General features: G+C 37.7%; 1 protein-coding gene and 1 pseudogene across 2 annotated transcripts in view; one reads left to right on the top strand and one right to left on the bottom strand.

Moving 5' to 3' along the window:
- LOC143677348 (uncharacterized) overlaps window positions 1-17226 on the bottom strand; it is a 65578-nt gene that overhangs the window by 11840 nt on the left and 36512 nt on the right. Inside the window, exon 2 of one of the 2 annotated variants that reach the window (XM_077153212.1) lies at window positions 15709-15837. The exons of the other annotated variant lie outside the window; for it this stretch is intronic. The gene's annotated coding sequence lies outside the window, so the exon portion shown is untranslated. The remainder of the gene's footprint in view (window positions 1-15708; window positions 15838-17226) is intronic. 2 annotated transcript variants of the gene reach the window in all.
- Window positions 8198-10293, top strand: LOC143676730 (E3 ubiquitin-protein ligase Mdm2-like; annotated as a pseudogene).

The raw sequence follows: 17226 nt of genomic DNA, 5'->3' as shown, positions 1-17226 counted from the left end.
GTCCTGGCTGGAACGTCCAGCACAATGTTGAATAACAATGGTGACAGTTGGCATCCTTGTCTCATTTTTGATCTTAGGGGGAATGCTTTCAGTCTCTCCCTGTGAGTGCGATGTTAGCTGTGGGTTTTTCATATATTCCCTTTATCATGTTGAAGAAGGGCCCTTCCATTCCTAACCTTTGAAGTGTTTTCATTAAGAAAGGATGCTGAATTTGTCAAATGCCTTTTCTGCATCAATTGAGATGATCATGTGGTTTTTCTGCTATTACTTAATGATATGGCGCATTACATTAATTGATTTTCTTGTATTGAATCAGCCTTTCATACATGGAATAAATGTCACTGGTCATGGCATATTTTTTTTTAATGTAGTGCTGGATTTCATTTGTAAGTACTTTGTTGAGGATTTTTGCATGTGTATTGGTTAAAGAGATTGGTCTGTAATTTTTTTGTAGAATCTTTGTCTGGTTTGGGTATTATGGAGAGGTTGGCATCATAGAACGAGTTATGAAGCTTTCCCTTCTCCTCAGTCTTTCTGAAGACTTTGTGCAGAATTGGTACTAATTTTCTCTTGAATGCTTGGCAAAATTCACATGTGGAGCCATCTGGTCCTGGACTTGTCTTTTTTGGGAGCTTCATGATGACTGATTCAATCTCTTTAATTGTGATTGGTTTGTTGAGGTCATCTATTCTTTTCTTAAGTCATTATTGGTTGTTTATGCTTTTATAGGAAATTGTCCATTTCATCTATGTTGTCTAGTTTATTAGCATGTAGTGGCTCATAATATCTTCTCATAACCTCCTTTAATTGTGGGGTTAGTGGTTATGTCACCTCTCCATTTCTGATTTTATTTATTTGTATCCTCTATTTCTCTCCTTTGGCCAACTTAGATAATGGTCCATTGATTTTATTGATTTTCTCAAAGAACCAACTTCTAGTTTTATTGATTTTCTCTACCGTTTTTATATTCTCAATTTCATTTCTTTCTGCTCTACATATCATTATTTCTTTCCTTCTGTGTGCTTTGGAGTTAGTTTACTGTTCTTTCTCTAGTCCTCCCAGGTGAACAGCTGATTCCTCAATTTTTGCTCTTTCTTCTTTTTAAATATAGATATCTAGTGCAATAAATTTCCCTCTCAGCACTGCCTTTGCTGTATACCATATCCTACAAGTTTGATATATTCTGTTTTTATTTTCACATGCCTTGAGATATTTACTGATTTCTCCTATAATTTCTCCCTTGACCCACTGGTTGTTTAACATTATGCTGTTTTATCTCTATATATTTGTGAATTTTCCAGCCCTCTGCCTGTTATTGATTTCCAACTTCATTCCATTATGATCTGAGAAAGTGTTTTGTATAATTTCAATCTTTTTAAATTAATTGAGACTTGCTTTGTGACCCAGCATACGGTCTATATTTGAGAATGATCCATAAACACTTTGGAAAAAAATGTGTATCCTGCAGTTCTTGTGGGTAATGTTCTGTACATGTCTGTTAAGTCTAGTTCATTCATCATTTCATACAAAATCTGTTTCCTTATTGACCCTCTGTCTAGATGTTCTATCCATTGATGATAGCAGTCTATTGAGGTCTCCAACTGTTATTGTAGAAATGTCTACTTCTCCCTTTAGTGTTATCTGGCTTTCCCTCATGTATTTTCAGGCACTCTGGCTCAGTGCATAAGTATTTATGATTGATATTTCTTCTTGATAAATTGTTCTTTAATTAGTACATAGTGTCCTTCTTTATCTCTTTTAATTGTTTTACATTTGGAGTCTAATTTGTCAGATATTAGTATGGCTACCCTCCACTACTTTCTGGTTGTTGTTTGCATGAAATATCTTTTTCCAACCTTTCACTTCCAATTTGTTTTTGTCCTTGGTTCTAAAGAGATTCTCCTGTGGAAAGAATATGGATGGGTCCTGTTTTTTAATCCATTCTGCCAGTTTATGTATTTTGACTGGGAGTTTAATCCATTAACATTTACTGCTATTACTTTAAAGGCAGTATTTTCTTCTAACCTTATTTTTTAAAATATTTTTTACCTTTGCTGAAAGTCTTCATTTCTACACTCTTCTCCTAGATATCTCTCTCCTGTCTTTTCCTATCTGCCTGTGGTGTTCCCCTTCCCTTTAGTATTTCTTGTAGAGTCAGGCTTTTAGTCACAAACTCTCTCAGTGACTGCTTGTCTGAAAATATTTTAAACTCCCTGTCATTTCTGAGGGACAGTTTTTCTGGTGATAGAGTTTTTGGTTGGCTTTTCTCTTTCAGAATCTTAAATATATCACACCACTTCCTTTTCATCTCATGATTTCTGCTGAGAAATCTGCCCAGAGTCTTATCAAGCGTCCCTTTTTGTGATGGAATGCTTTTCTCTAGCTGCTTTCAGAATTCTCTTTGTCTTTGATGTTTGACACTCTGATTAGTAGGTGTCTTGGAGTAGGTCTATTTGGAACTATTCTGTTCGGGTACACTGTACTTCTTGGATCTGTAATATGTCTTTCTGCAGAGATGCAAAATTTTTAGAATTTCCTCCGTTAGCCCTTCTGCCCCCTTTCCCTTCTCTTCTCTATTTTGCACACCCATAATACAATATTCCTGCACTTCATGTTGTCATTCAATTCCGTGAGACCCAGCTCATATTTTTCTATTCTTTTCCTTATCTGCTTATTTGTGTGTAGGAATTTAGATGTCCTGTCTTCTAGTTCACTAATCCTTTCTTCTGCCTCTCCAATTGTGCTGTTTTAGTTCTTCATTGTTTTACATCTCTTCTATTCAAACTTTTGAGTTCTGTTTTATGTTCACCCAATGCTCTGTTCATATCCTTCATCTTTTTTTTTTTACCATATCTTCCCTCAACTCATTGATATGATTTTTAATGTGATTTTGCATACCTGTTTGAACATCCCTGATTAGTTGTTTTGGCTCGTGTATCTCATTTCAAGTGTTAGCTTGCTCCTTTGACTTGGCCATATAATTGATTTTCCTGATATGACCCATTATTTTTTGCTGGTGTCTAGACATTTGATTTAACCCCAGTCAGAGTCTCTCAAACCAGAAAGGCCCATATCTCAGGAGGAGAGAGTGTAACCAGTATCAACTTTCCCTGAGGGTGAGACAGAGTAGGTTGTCAGACTTTCCTATGAAGCCTCTAGACTCTGTCCTTATACTACCCTGCCCAGCATGTGGCACTTATCAGCCTACAGCTTCCTACAAGTGTAAAGTGATACAGTGCCTTTAATTCCCAGTAGCCTCCCACTGACAGTGGTGTGGTTGAGACAGTGGCTGAGGTAGGTCATGTAATTGGGTTGCTTCTGTTTTCAAGCATTGGGGCCTGAATTCCCTGTGGCCGGGCCTCCTCTTGAGCTGGGTCCCAGCCTCTTTTCTTGGGGGAAGATATATATTTTAAGCAATTATCCCCATTCACCTGATGAGTCAATTTGTCTCTCAGACATGCCTTAATTCCACACCTGGAAGTGGTCACAGTTCTATGTAATTACTGTTAATGTAAAAGAAGAAGAAGAAGAAGAAAGATAAAAAAGGCTTTTCAGAGCTGGACCACATTTTCCCAGTTTAATAATGAAGAGTTGGCATTGGTACACTGCTCTATGTGTACCCAGGCTGATTTTGCCCCCCTTTCTTGGAATCTATCCCTGTTCCTCAAGGTTCATACATGTCAGAGCACACATCTGGACCACACTCCTTCCTGCAACTACACAATATTTCATCATATATATATACTCCACAGTCTGACCCTCCACTCATCAGTGAATAGACCTTTGGGCCACCTCCATGCACTGGTAATCATGAACAATGCCACCACAGACAACAGTGTGCAAATTCCTATTCATGCTTCTGCCTTCAGTTCATCTAAATACATACTTAGCAATAGGATTGTTTCTCATCAGCTGCAGTTCTATACTTAGTTTCTTGAGGGAATGCCACACTGCCCCAAGAGCAGCTGCACAATTCCACTCCCCTATCAAGAGTGTATATCCTTTTCTCTACAACCTCTCCAGAACCTGTAGTCCTCCATCTATTTTTTCATAGATATATATTAGATAGCCACATCCAAAGTATACAATCAATGTTCACAATATCATCATGTAACTATGCATTTATTGTCACAATAGACTTTTTTTTTCTTTTTTGTGAAAAATAACATATACAAAATAGCAATCAATGCACATTGTAACAATTATTTATAGAACAGATTTCAGAGTTTGGTATGGCTTACAATTCTGCAATTTTAGGTTTTTACCTCTAGCTGCTCTAAGATACTGGAGACTAAAAAGTATATCAATATAATGATTCAGCAATCATAGTCATTTGTTAATACCTACTTTCTCAGTATAACTCCACCATCATCTTTGATCTTTCTCTCACTCTTTAGGGGTACTTGGGCTATGCCCATTCTAGCTTTTTCATGTTGGAAGGGGCTGTAAATAATAGGGTATAGGGGTATGAAACTAAGCGATGCTCTGGAAAGTCTGGCCCCTCTGCATTTCAGGACTCATCTGATGCAGGGACCCAAATGGAGGTTGTAGATTCCTGGAAAGTTACCCTAGTGCATGGAATCTTTGTAGAATCTTATATATTGTCCTAGGTGTTCTTTAGGATAGCCAGGAATGGTTTCAGTTGGGATTTAGCAAGTTATGGTAGTTAGCAATCACTAATTGAAGCTTACAATAACAGTGACTTCCAGAGTAGCCTCTTGACTCTATTTGAACTCTCTCAGCCACAGTTGCCTTATTTGTTACACTTCTTTTCCACCTTTTGATAGGGATGGCATTGTTGGTCCCAGGGTGCCAGGGCCGGACACATTCCTGGGAGTCATCTCCCACACCACCAGGGAGACTTTGACCCCTGGATTTCATGTCCCATGTAGGGGGACATAGGGAAGAAGTCAATGATTTCATTTGCAGAGCTGGGCTTACAGAGAGTGAAACCACATCTGAGCAATAAAAGAGGTTCTCCAGAAGTAACTCTTAGGCATACATATAGTTAGGCTAAGTTTCTCTGCTACATACATAAGCTTCACAAGAGCAAGCCTCAAGATCAAGGGCTTGACCTATAGATTTGGGTGTTCCTATGTTTGATACAGTATCAGGGATTTCCCCATGGAAAAGTTAAATAGTTTCATATTTTTTCTCCCATCATTCAAGGGACTTTGCCAATACTTCCTGATTATCTGATTAACATATTCTAGGATTATCCAGGCATTACATTAAGCTATACAGGAATAATGGCCCTCATTCTTATTCTGGGCTCCCTGTGTTTGGATCCTCCATTTATTTCTTAAAAGTTTTATTCATATACCATACAGTGATCTTCAGTGTACAGTCAGCGGATCCTGGTATAATCAAATAGTTATTCATTCACCTTCACAATCTATATGGGAACTGTGCCAGTTTGAGCATATTGTGTATCCCAGAAAAGCCATGTTTTGATCCTGATTCAGTCTTGTTGGGGTAGCCATTTCTTTTAATCCTGATTCAGTGCTATAGGGAAGAAACGTTTGATTAGATTATTTCCATGGAGACATGGCACACCCAATTATGGGTTTGACGTTTTGATTAGATGGAGGTGTGGCTTTTCCCATTTAGGGTGGGTCTTGATTAGTTTACTGGAGTCCTTTCAAAGAGGGAACAGTTTGGCAAGAGAGCTTGGAGCAGATCTGACACAAATGACAACACTTACAGAGACATGGAGTTTGGAGATGCTTGGAGCCCAGTAGATGTTACCATGAGATGTTAGGCAAGCCAGAATCTGGAGAGAGCCAAGGAAAGCCAAGAGATGAAAGCCAGACCCAGAGAAGCAAACTGAGGAACCCCACAGGAACAGAGTCTGAAAGCAACAGATCCCATAAGCAAGAGACCAGCATATGCCAGCCATGTGACTATCCAGCTGACAGAGATGTTCCTGACACACAGCCTTCCTTGAAAAGGCTTCTCCCTGGATGCCTTAATTTGGACATTTCTATAGGCTTAGAACTGTAAATCTGTAACTTATTATATTCCTTTTATAAAAATCATTCCAATTCTGGTATATTGCATTCCAGCAGCTTTTACAAACTAAAACAGATTCTGGTACCAGAGAAGTAGGGTGCTGCTGCCATTTGCAAATATTGCAAATGTTGGAACAGCTTTTTAAATGCATAAAGGGAAGATTCTGGAACTGTTGTGAGGATTTTGATAGAGAAGGCCTGAATTGCTTTGCTTTGAAGAGACTGTTGGTAGAAATGTAGACTCTAATGGTGCTTCTGATAAGGCTTTAGATGAACATGTCATTAAAAACTGGAAGGAAGGCATTCTTTGTAGATGGAAGGAAATTGAGATTGATGGACTTGGATATACAGCAGAAGAAATTTCCAAACTAAATTTGGAAAATGCAATCTGGATGCTACTTGAAACTTATAGTAAAATGCAAGGGGAAAGAGATAAGTTGAGAACTGAACACTAAACACAAAGAAAGCAGAAATTTGTGTTCTGGAAAATTCTGGGTCTCCAGAGAGTGAGACTCCAGTGGATAGGGCCCTATGTAAGGATTTATCCAAACAGGGAAGTAGTCAGCTTGTTACAGGACAAGTGAGGATCGTAGATGGAGTTATCCATAAAGGTTTTGTGGAAAGTCCTATTGTCTGATGGGCAAGATCCGAGTATATGGCATAAAAAAACAACAAGAGGGTTGTAGGATCTTTATAAATGGAGCCACTGCCAGTCTGGACTAAAAGGGACAAATTGAATGAAAAAAAATGGCTTTGGAGGCAGAACTCTAGAAGGTAAAATCCAGAGCCAAGAAATTTCAGGCCAGGAGTATGGACTCACCCACACTGTCCCAGAAGCAGAGGGTGAGCCCTCCACTTCCTTGATCAAGAAGAGCTGTGCCATCCAAAGCACTGGAGAGTGTAGAGCACAGAAACTGGGGATTGGAGAGTTTGAACAATAACAACACCATTGTTCTGGAGGGGTTGAGAGTGTACCTCAGAGTGGCAGATATATCAGGTGTTTCCCTAAAGCTTGGAGACGGTGGAGCCAAGAAAAAAAGCGGTTTTCCCAATATCCCCCTGGCATTTGGAGAGAGCCAAGCCATGATGTAGATTCTTGGAAGGGATGGGTCTGCCACATTCTAAAGCCCTAATGATAAATGACTCTCAGCCTTTGAAATGTAATGGAGTTTGTGCCGCAGCTTGTCAGAACTGTTTGGGTTTGGTGACCCTTGCGCTTCTTCCAATTTCTCTCTATGGAAATGGAAACATATATCCTATGACTGTCCCTCCTTTGTATCTGGCATCTGATAACTAATTCTGAATTTTACAGGTCCAGAGCCAGAGGAGAATTTTGCCTTAGAAAAGACCATACTTGTAGCTAACTTTGTGGAGTTTTGGTACTCTTTCTGACTGTTAATTTTACTTGCATTGTTACTGAAATGGTTTAATGCTTTCTGATATTGTTATGGAATGAATGTATTTTGTATATCGAAAGAACATGTCTTTTGGCGGGTCCAAAGGGTGGAATGTGCCAGTTTGAAATTGTTGTTTAGCCCAGAAAAGTCATGTCCTTCAATCCTCATTATATATTGCTGGGTGGGATCTCTTTGATTATGTCCATAAGATGTGACCCACCCAATTGTAGGTGGTAACTTTTGATTAGTTGGTTACCATGGAGATGCGTCTCTACCCATTCAAGATGTGGTTGCTTACTGGAGCCCTTTAGGAGGGAATCATTTTCGAAAAAGTTTTAGAACAAAAAAAGCCCCCAGAGTCAACAGAGCCCATTCAGACAGAGATTTTTGGAGATGCATAAAGAAAACACCACCAGGATAGCCATTGAACATGCCTGAAGAGAAAGCTAACAGATGTTGGCATGTGCCTTTCCAGTTGAGAGAAAAACCCGAAATGTCACTGGCCCTCTTAATGCAAAATATTCTTCCCTGTATGCCTTAGTTTGGACATTTTTGTAGGCTTAGAAATATAAACTTGCAACTTAATAAATTACCTTTTTAAAAGCCATCCTGTTTCTGGTATATCACATTCCAGCAGCTTACAAACTAATACAGGGGTAAGACCCTGTGTGACTGGAAAGGGATCGAGCAAGAAGTCAAGAGAGGCCTCTGTCCAAGGTTCCAATGCTTTTAATGCCAGGACCCTCTGTCTCCAGACATAGTGCTTTTGAGCAACCAGTTGTCTGGACCATGCAAGTGGAATGGCTGCTAAGGTGCAGCTCATTGGGCTTTCATAAGCCCCATGAACATTACAAGGGAGCCTTGAGAGACCCCAGCATCAGGCATGTAAAACCCTGCATATTTAGGCCAAAGCCATTGTTGTTGAAGTTGTTAAAGTCTGTTGGTGCACAAAAAGACATTTATACAATGAAAGAAGTTATATTTTATCTTGACCTGCATTATATGGCTAAATGATGATATGATGAGAAGCAACACCATATTTTGTATTGATCAAATGATCTTCTAAGGGATTTGTTTGGAGTGCCAGGCTTCTCTAGTGAAAGAGCACAAGAGGATATATACAATGATCTACAGAAACTTGGTAGTAGTCAGTCAACAGGAGCATAAGATTCAAGCACATCTATAAGTGAAAGCAGGTATTGCCTTGAAGATGGCAGTGATCAAAAGGATGCTGTGCAATAGCAGTAAGAAGAGAAAACTTGATCCTCAATTTGATTTCTAGACCAACTACCTCATCTAGAGTGAGAGCAATTAGTGATACAGAAGAAAATACAGATGAGTTAGCTCATGAATGACAAAGAAAGTGCCACAAAACTGATAGCATTTTGATGAAAACCTTGCTCTGTGTGTAATAAGGGAGATATGTTGTGAACAAAGCAGTAGCAGTGAATTGACAGAGACTCCATCAAATCCAGATCTTGATGCTGGTATAAGTGCACATTCTGGTGACTGGTTGGATCAGGACTCAGTTTCAGATCAATTCAGAATAGAATTTGAAGCTGAGTCTCTCGATTCAGAAGATTACAGCCTTAGTGAAGATGGACAGAGCTCTTACAGGAAGATGATGAGGTATATTGTGTCACTATCTGTGCCAGTTTGAAATGATTATGCACCTTAGAAAAGCCATGTTTTAATCCTGATCCATCTTGTGGAGGTAGCCATTTCTTTTAATCCCTATCCAGCACTGTAGGTTGGAAATATGATTAGATTATCTCCTCGGAGATGTGACACCTAATTGTGTGTATTAAACTTTGATTAGAGGGAAATGTGACTCCACCAACTCCAGGTGAGTCTTGATTTGTTTATTATAATCATTTCAAAGAGGAAGCATCTTGGAAAAAGGTTTCAGAGTCACAAGGGGCAGAAGAGCCATGAGATCCATGAGAGCCCAAACAGCCAGAGACCTTTGGAGATGAAAAAGGAATATACCCCAGGGGAACTTCATTAAACAAGAAGCCTGGAAAGAAAGCTAGCAGATATTGCCATGTTTGCCATATGTCTTTCTAGTTGAAAGAGAAACCCTGAATGTCAATGGGCTTCTTGAACCAAGGTATTTTTCCCTGATGCCTTAGATTGGACATTTTTATAGTCCTGCTTTAATTTGGACATTTTTTTCACAGGCTTAAAACTGTAAACCTGCAACTTATTAAGTTACCCTTTTTAAAAATCATTCTGCTTCTGATATATCACATTCTGGCAACTTTCAAACTAGAGCACTGAGTATCAGCCAGGGGAGAGTAATAAAGTTTCATTTGAAGAAGATCCTGAAACTTCCTTAGTGGACTATTGGAAATGTACTTATGCAATGAAATGAATACTCCCCTACAACCACATTGCAACAGACTTTGGGCCCTTCATGAGAATTGGCTTCCTGAAGATAAAGGAAATGATAAAGGTAAAATATCTGTGAGAGCCAAACTAGAAAACTCAACACATGTAGAAGAGGGCTTTAATGATCCTGACTGCAAAAAATAACAGTGATTGATTCTAAAGAGCCAAGAGTTGAAAAAAATGATGATAAAATCACACAAGCTTCCCAATCCCAAGAAAGCGAGGATTATTCTCAGCCATCAACTTCTAGTAGCATCATTTATACCAGTCAAGAAGATGTTAGAGAGTTTGAGAATGAAGAAACACAAGATATAGAAGAAAGTGTGTAATCCAGTTTTCCCCTCAATGCTATTGAACCTTGTGTGATTTGACAAAGTCGACCTAAAAATGGTTGCATCATCCACAGCAAAACAGGACATCTTATGGCATGATTTGCATGTGCAAAGGAGCTTAAAGAAATAAAAAAGGGAAGATGGCAGAATAGGATAGGTTGAGTACACCCCTGCGCCTAAGAATAGCTAGAAAAAGGACAGAAAAAAGATTGGGAGAGTGATTCCAGGATGTAAGTAACCTGGAAAGGTCTTCTACACCACATAGGGAGATCCTGGTTAAAAAAGCAGAAGAATTGAGACACAGAGAAGTGGAAACCAGCCAGCTAGTGCAAACAGCTTATCACATCCATTTCAGATGGAGGCCCATAGCCATCAGGAATTCATGGACAGGGAGATGGGGAAAAGAAAGCACCAATGGAAAGTCCTAGACATGTGCATATACCTGCATCACAACCTGTCACCACACTGTTGTGACTCCCCATGACTGCATCCTGCTCCACATCCACTGCAAATACGAAGGTTTAGACTACTGAAGGAAATCAACTTCCAATGTAACCCTGTCAAGATATTCACATGGCACAAAGACAACAGAAGACCACTAACCATAAGAAGAGGCAGACAGATACAGCCCGGTCTAAAGACCAAATTTAAACACCAGAAGAGACACAGACTTTGGAACAATGAATCAAAGATGTTCATATAACTTTACTAAATAAAATCAGTGTGACAGCTAAAGACATAAAAGAGATCAAGAGGACACTGGAAGAGCATAAAGAAGAATTTGAAAGAATAAATAGAAAAATAGCAGATATCACAGAGATTCAAGATACTGTAGGCCAAATAAAAAATATACTAGAGACACCTAACAGCAGATTTGAAAAGGCAGAAGATATAAGTGAATTAGAGGACAGACAACTGATTTTGAAAACAGAAAAGGGCAAATGACAAAAATGATGGAAAATTTTGAATTGGCTCTCAGGGAAATAATGGATAAAACAAAGTGCACAAAAATAAGAATCATCAGTGTCCCAGAAGGAAAAGAAAAGAGTAAAGGGCTAGGAAGATTAGTGGAGGATATAATGGGAGAAAACTTCTCAACCTTTATAAAAGACATAAATACGCAAATCAAAAAAGCCCAGTGAACTCCAGATAGAATAAACCCAAATAGTTCTACCCCAAGACACATGTTAATCAATCTGTCAAAAGTTGAGGAGAGGTGCCTGTCCATGGGAAAAAAAAAAGTTGAGGAGAAGCAGAAAAACACCAAAAGTGGCAAGAGCAAAAACAATCTACTACATACAAGGGAAACCACATAAAACTGAGCTTGCACTGTTCAACTGGCACCATGGAACAAAGAAAGCAGTGGTATGATATATTTAAAATCTGAAAGAGAAAGACATCCACCAAGAATTCTGTATCCATCCAAATTGTCCTTCAAAACTGAGTGAGAGATTAAAATATTCACAGACACACAAAGGCTAAGAGACTATGTCAACAACCGACCACCTTTATAAGATACTAAAAGGAGTTCTGCCAGCTGGGAAAAAAAAGACAGGAGAGGGAGGTCTGTAAGAGGGCAAAGAATTGAACAGCACCAGTAAGGGTAACCTAAAGGATAAAAAGAGAAAGAAGGAAAAGAACGCCATAGAACTGACAAACAAAATCCAAGGAAATAGATGGTAGATGCAAGAAATGCCTTTACAGTAATAACTTTGAATGTTAATGGACTAAACTTACCACTTAAAATATACAGATTGGCAGAATGGATTAAGAAATGTAATCCAGCTATATGCTGCTTACAAGAGACTCATTTTAGGCACAAAGATACAAAAGATTGAAAGTGACAGCATGGAAAAAGATGTTCCATGCAAGCTGTAACCAAAAGAAAACAGGAGTAGCTATACCAATAGCAGACAAAATAGACTTTAAATGTAAAGACAGCATCAAAGACAAAGAAGGACATTATATACTAATTAAAGGGTCAATTCACTGAGAAGATATAACAATCATAAATGTTTATGCTCCCAATCAAGGAGCTCCAAAGTACATGAGACAGACATTGGCAAAACTGAAGGGAGTGATAGATGTTTCAACAATAATAGTAGGAGACACTTGAATACACCACTCTCCTCTATAGATAGGGCAACCAGACAGAAGATCAACAAGGAACTAGAGAGGTTAAATAACTTGATAAATGAATTAGACCTAACGGATATATATAGGTCATTGCACTCCAAAGCACATGGTTATACATTCTTCTCTAGTGCTCAAAGAACATTCTCCAGGATAGATCATACGCTGGGGCACAAAAATACTGAAATTATTCAAAGCACTTTCTCTAATCACAATGGGATGAAGCTGGATCTCAATAACCACCAAAGGACAAGAACATTCCCAAATATATGGAGATTAATAACACACTCCTAAACAACCAGTGGGTAAAAGAAGAAATTGCTAGAGAAATCAGTAGCTATCTGAAGATGAATGAAAATGAGAATACAAGTTATCAGAACTTATGGAATGCAGCAAAGGCTGTGCTAAGAGGGAAATTTATTGCCTTAAATGTCTATATTAAAAAACAAGAAAGAGCAAAAATTGAGGACTTAACAGCAAACCTGGAGGAACTTGAGAAAGAACAGCAAACTAACCAGAAAAGCAAATAGGAGAAGAGAAATAACAAAGATTAGAGCAGAGATAAATGAACGGGAGAACAAAAGAATAATAGAAAGAATCAGTAAAACCAAAAGTTGGTTCTTCATGAAAATCAATAAAATTGATGGGCCACTAGCAAGACTGACAAAGAAAAAAACAGAGAGGATGCAAATATACAAAATCAGAAATAAGAAGGGGTGCATTACCACAGACCCTGAAGAAATAAAAGAAATTATAAGAGCCTCCTATGAACAACTATATTCCAACAAACTAGATAACTTAGATGAAATGGACAAATTTCTAGAGACACACAAACAAGCTACACTGACTCAGGGAGAAATAGAAGACATCAACAAACCAATCACAAGTAAAGAGCTTCAATCAGTCATCAAAACTCTTCCTACATAAAAGCCCAGGGCCAGATGGCTTCACAGGGGAATTTTATCAAACATCCAGAAAGACTAACACCAATCCTGCTCAAACTTTTCAAAAAAATGAAGAAAAAGGAACTCTACCTAACTCATTTTATGAAGCTAATATCACTTTAATACCAAAACTGGGTGAAGATGCTCTAAGAAAGGAAAATAACAGGCCAATGTCCCTAATGAACATAGAATGCAAAAATTCTCATAAAGAATTAGCAAATCGAATCCAACAGCATATTAAAAGAATTATGCACCATGACCAAGTGGGGTTTATACCAGGAATGGAAGGATGGGTCAACACAAGAAAATTAATTAATGTAACACAGCACATTAGCAAATCAAAAGGGAAAAATCACATGATCACCTTGATTGATGCTGAAAAAGCATTAAAAAAATTCAGCATCCTTTTCTGATAAAAACACTCCAGAAGACAGGAATCAAAGGTAACTACCTCAATATAATAAAGGGAATATATGAAAAACTGATAGCCAGCATCGTACTCAATGGAGAGAGACTGAAAGCCTTCCTCCTAAGATCAGGTACAAAAAAAGGATGCCCACGGTCACCACTATTATTCAACATTATGCTAGAAGTTCTAGCTAGAGCAATCAGGCAGGACAAAGAAATAAAAGACATCCAAATTGGAAAGGAAGAAGTAGAACTCTCATTATTTGCAGATGATATGGCACTAGGAAGATCCTGAGAAATCTACAGCAAAGTTACTTGAGCTAATAAACAAATTCAGCAAGATAGCAAGATATAAATTAATGTGCAGAAATCAGTAACATTTCTATACACAAGCAATGACCTAGCTGAGGAGTCAGTTAAGGAAAAAATTCCATTCAAAATAGCAACTAAAAGAATCAACTACTAAGGAATGAATTTGACTAGGGACATAAAAGACTTGTACACAGAAAACTACATAATATTGTTAAAAGAAATCAAAGGAGATCTAAGTAGGTGGAAAGACATTCCCTGCTCATGGATAGGAAGGCTAAATATAATTAAGATGTCAATTCTCCCTAAATTGATCTACAGTTTCAACACAGCACCAATCAAAATTCCAACAACGTACTTTGAAGATTTGGTAAAGCTAACTACCAAATCTGGATGGGAAAGAGACCCTGAATAGCTAAAAGCATCCTAAAAAAGAAGAATGAAGTAGAAGGATTAATGCTCCCTGACTTTAAAACCTATTATAAAGCCTCAGTGGTCAAAACTGCCTGTTAACTGGCACAAAGATAGAAGCACTGACCAATGGAATTGAATTGAGAGTACAGAAATATACCATTAAATCTATGGTCAACTGATTTTTGACAAGGCCCCCAAATCCTCTGAACTGGGACAAAATAGTCTTTTCAATAATTGGGCATGGATGAACTGGATAACAATAGCCAAGAGAAAGAAAGAGGACCCCTTTCTTACACCCTACACAAAAATTAACTCAAAGTGCATCAAACACCTAAATATAAGAACCAGCACCATAAAGCTTCTAAAAGAAAATGCATGGAAACATCTTCAAGACCTAGTAATAGGAGGTAGCTTCCTAAACCTTACATCCAAAGCACAGGCAACAACATATCATAACCTGTCAAAACCCAACCAGGATCATTCCAGCCAATCCTAAAGAACACCTAGGGCAATATATAAGAAACAAGTGTTCCATGCACTAGAGTAACTTTCCAGAAACTTACAACCCAGATGGGTCTCTGGTCCAGAAAAATCCTGAAACCTAGCCCAGCCTCTGCAGAACATCAGATAGTTCCATCTCCCTACCCCATATTAGTGACAGACCCTTCCACTATCAAAAATTTAGAATTGCCATAGCCCAAACCACCCCAAAGAGAGGTATGGAAAGATCAAAGGTGATGGTGGGATTATACATGGAAAATAAGACTTAACAAATGAATATGAATGTTGAATCATTAAATTGACATCTTTTAGCCTCCAGTATTTTAGAGCAGTTAGAAGTAAAAACCTAAAATTGTGAAATTGTAACCCATATCAAAGTCTGAAATACATTCTACAACTAATTGTGGTGCTGTGCTTTGAAATTTATAGCTTTTTTGTATAATTGTTCACAAAAAAAGAAGGAAAAAAGTCAATTGTGATGATAAAAAAGTATTTAAGCCCTCTAGCCTCCTATATTCTGTAGCAGCTAGAAGGAAAAATATGAGAGGATCGTATCGTAGCCCATGACAAACTCTGGGATCTATCCTGTAACCACTTATTGAAAAGTGTTTTGAAACCTATTGCTTTTTTTTTATTTCTTTGCTTTGTATATATGTTATAGTACACAATAAAAAAGTTAGAAAGGACAATTATTAAAATTTATAAATAGAGGAAAGCAGTCAAATGTCAAGGTTATTAAAAATTAATTAGTTGTCAAAAAAAAAAAAGATTACAATGAGCTACTACCTAACTAGCCATTTCTATGATCTTTTTGCACTGCCAGTCTCTTGACCAGTGCTCCTCAAACTTTAATGCACAGAAAAATCACCTGAGGATCTGGTTAAAATGGAGATTCTGATTCAGTAGGTTTGGGAGCTGAAATTCTGCATTTTTAAGAAGCCGCAAGGTGATGTCAATGATACTTAGTGGATCTTGGACCACATTGAGTAGCAAGGATCTAAAATAATACAAAAATGAGGTTTCATTACAGTGGTTTAACATTATAATCTCACTTGTGCCATTTAATGTTTCCTCACATTTACTCTAAAACATTTCCTAAGCAGCGCAATGTAAAATGCTAATCTTTTAAATTTGTTCTTATAATATCAATAATGTTAGTAACCATGCCTTGGGAACAATCTTCGTTAAAGAATTACAAAATGACAAGACATTCTCAGTGACATTTTACCAATATTTTAAATTTTACACAGGACTTCTATTAACTTCATGCAGTGTCAATTTTCACTGTCTTGATGCCTTGCATTTTGGTCTACAATTTATGCAAATAAATCCCATTACCTTCTATCACTGGAATTAAAAAATCAAATTTACTTAAGTTAAAAAGCATCTTGTATTCAGGGATAATGAATGAAAACTAATTCATGCTTTTTAAATAAAAAGCTTCTAGCCAAAGCAGTCATGGTCAAAACTAAAATCATAGTATAAGTGCTTTGGCACCCCTCAAGACATAATTGTTCCATATAAGCAGGTACAAGAGAAAAACAGCAGGATTTTGTCTTTGTGCCCACAGCTAGACACTATGGAAAAGCAAACCACTGTTTACTAACAGTGAAAGAGCACAAGAAGGGAAGAGAGAAGTGAGACAAAATAAAGTGTCAATAGCTGAGAGGTTTCAAACAGAGTCAAGAGGCTATCCTGGAGGTTATTCTTATGCATTATATAGATACCACCTTTTTAGTTAAGGTATATTGGAGAGGCTGGAGGGAGGTGCCTGAAAATGTAGAGCTGTGTTCCAGTAGCTATGTTTCTTGAAGATGACTTTTTAATGACATACATAGCTTTTGCAATGTGACTGTGTGATCATGAAAACTGTGTCTGAGCTGGTGCTCCTTTTATCTATGGTATGGACAGATGAGTAGAACATATGGATTAAAACTAAATAAATAATAGGGGAACAAATGTTAAAATAAATTTGATGGATTGAAATGCTAGTTATCAATAAAAGGGAGTGGTAAAGAGTACAGAAAAAAAATAGGGGAAACAAAGGCTAAAATATAGTGGTTAGATGGAGATACTAGCAGTCAATGAGAGGGAGGGGTAAGGGGTATGCTATTTATGAGTTTTTTTCTTTTTATTTCTTTTTCTGAATTGATGCAAATCTTCTAAGAAATGATCATGCAGATGAACATACAACTATGTGATGATTTTGTGAGTTATTGATTATATACCAAGAATGGAATGATCATATGGTAAGAATACTCATGTTTGTATATTGTTATGTTTAAAAAAAATTAGAAAGAGCCCAAGAAGTGGACATCTCCCTAGGCCTTCCTCCCCAGCTAATTTACTCTTATCAGTGTTGCTTTCTCTCTCTCTCCCTGAATTA

The sequence above is a fragment of the Tamandua tetradactyla genome, chromosome 3, assembly GCF_023851605.1.
Source record: "Tamandua tetradactyla isolate mTamTet1 chromosome 3, mTamTet1.pri, whole genome shotgun sequence".
NCBI classification, from domain to species: Eukaryota; Metazoa; Chordata; class Mammalia; order Pilosa; family Myrmecophagidae; genus Tamandua; species Tamandua tetradactyla.
Note: the sequence above shows the minus strand (reverse complement) of the source record. Positions and strands in the feature narration are given on the sequence as shown.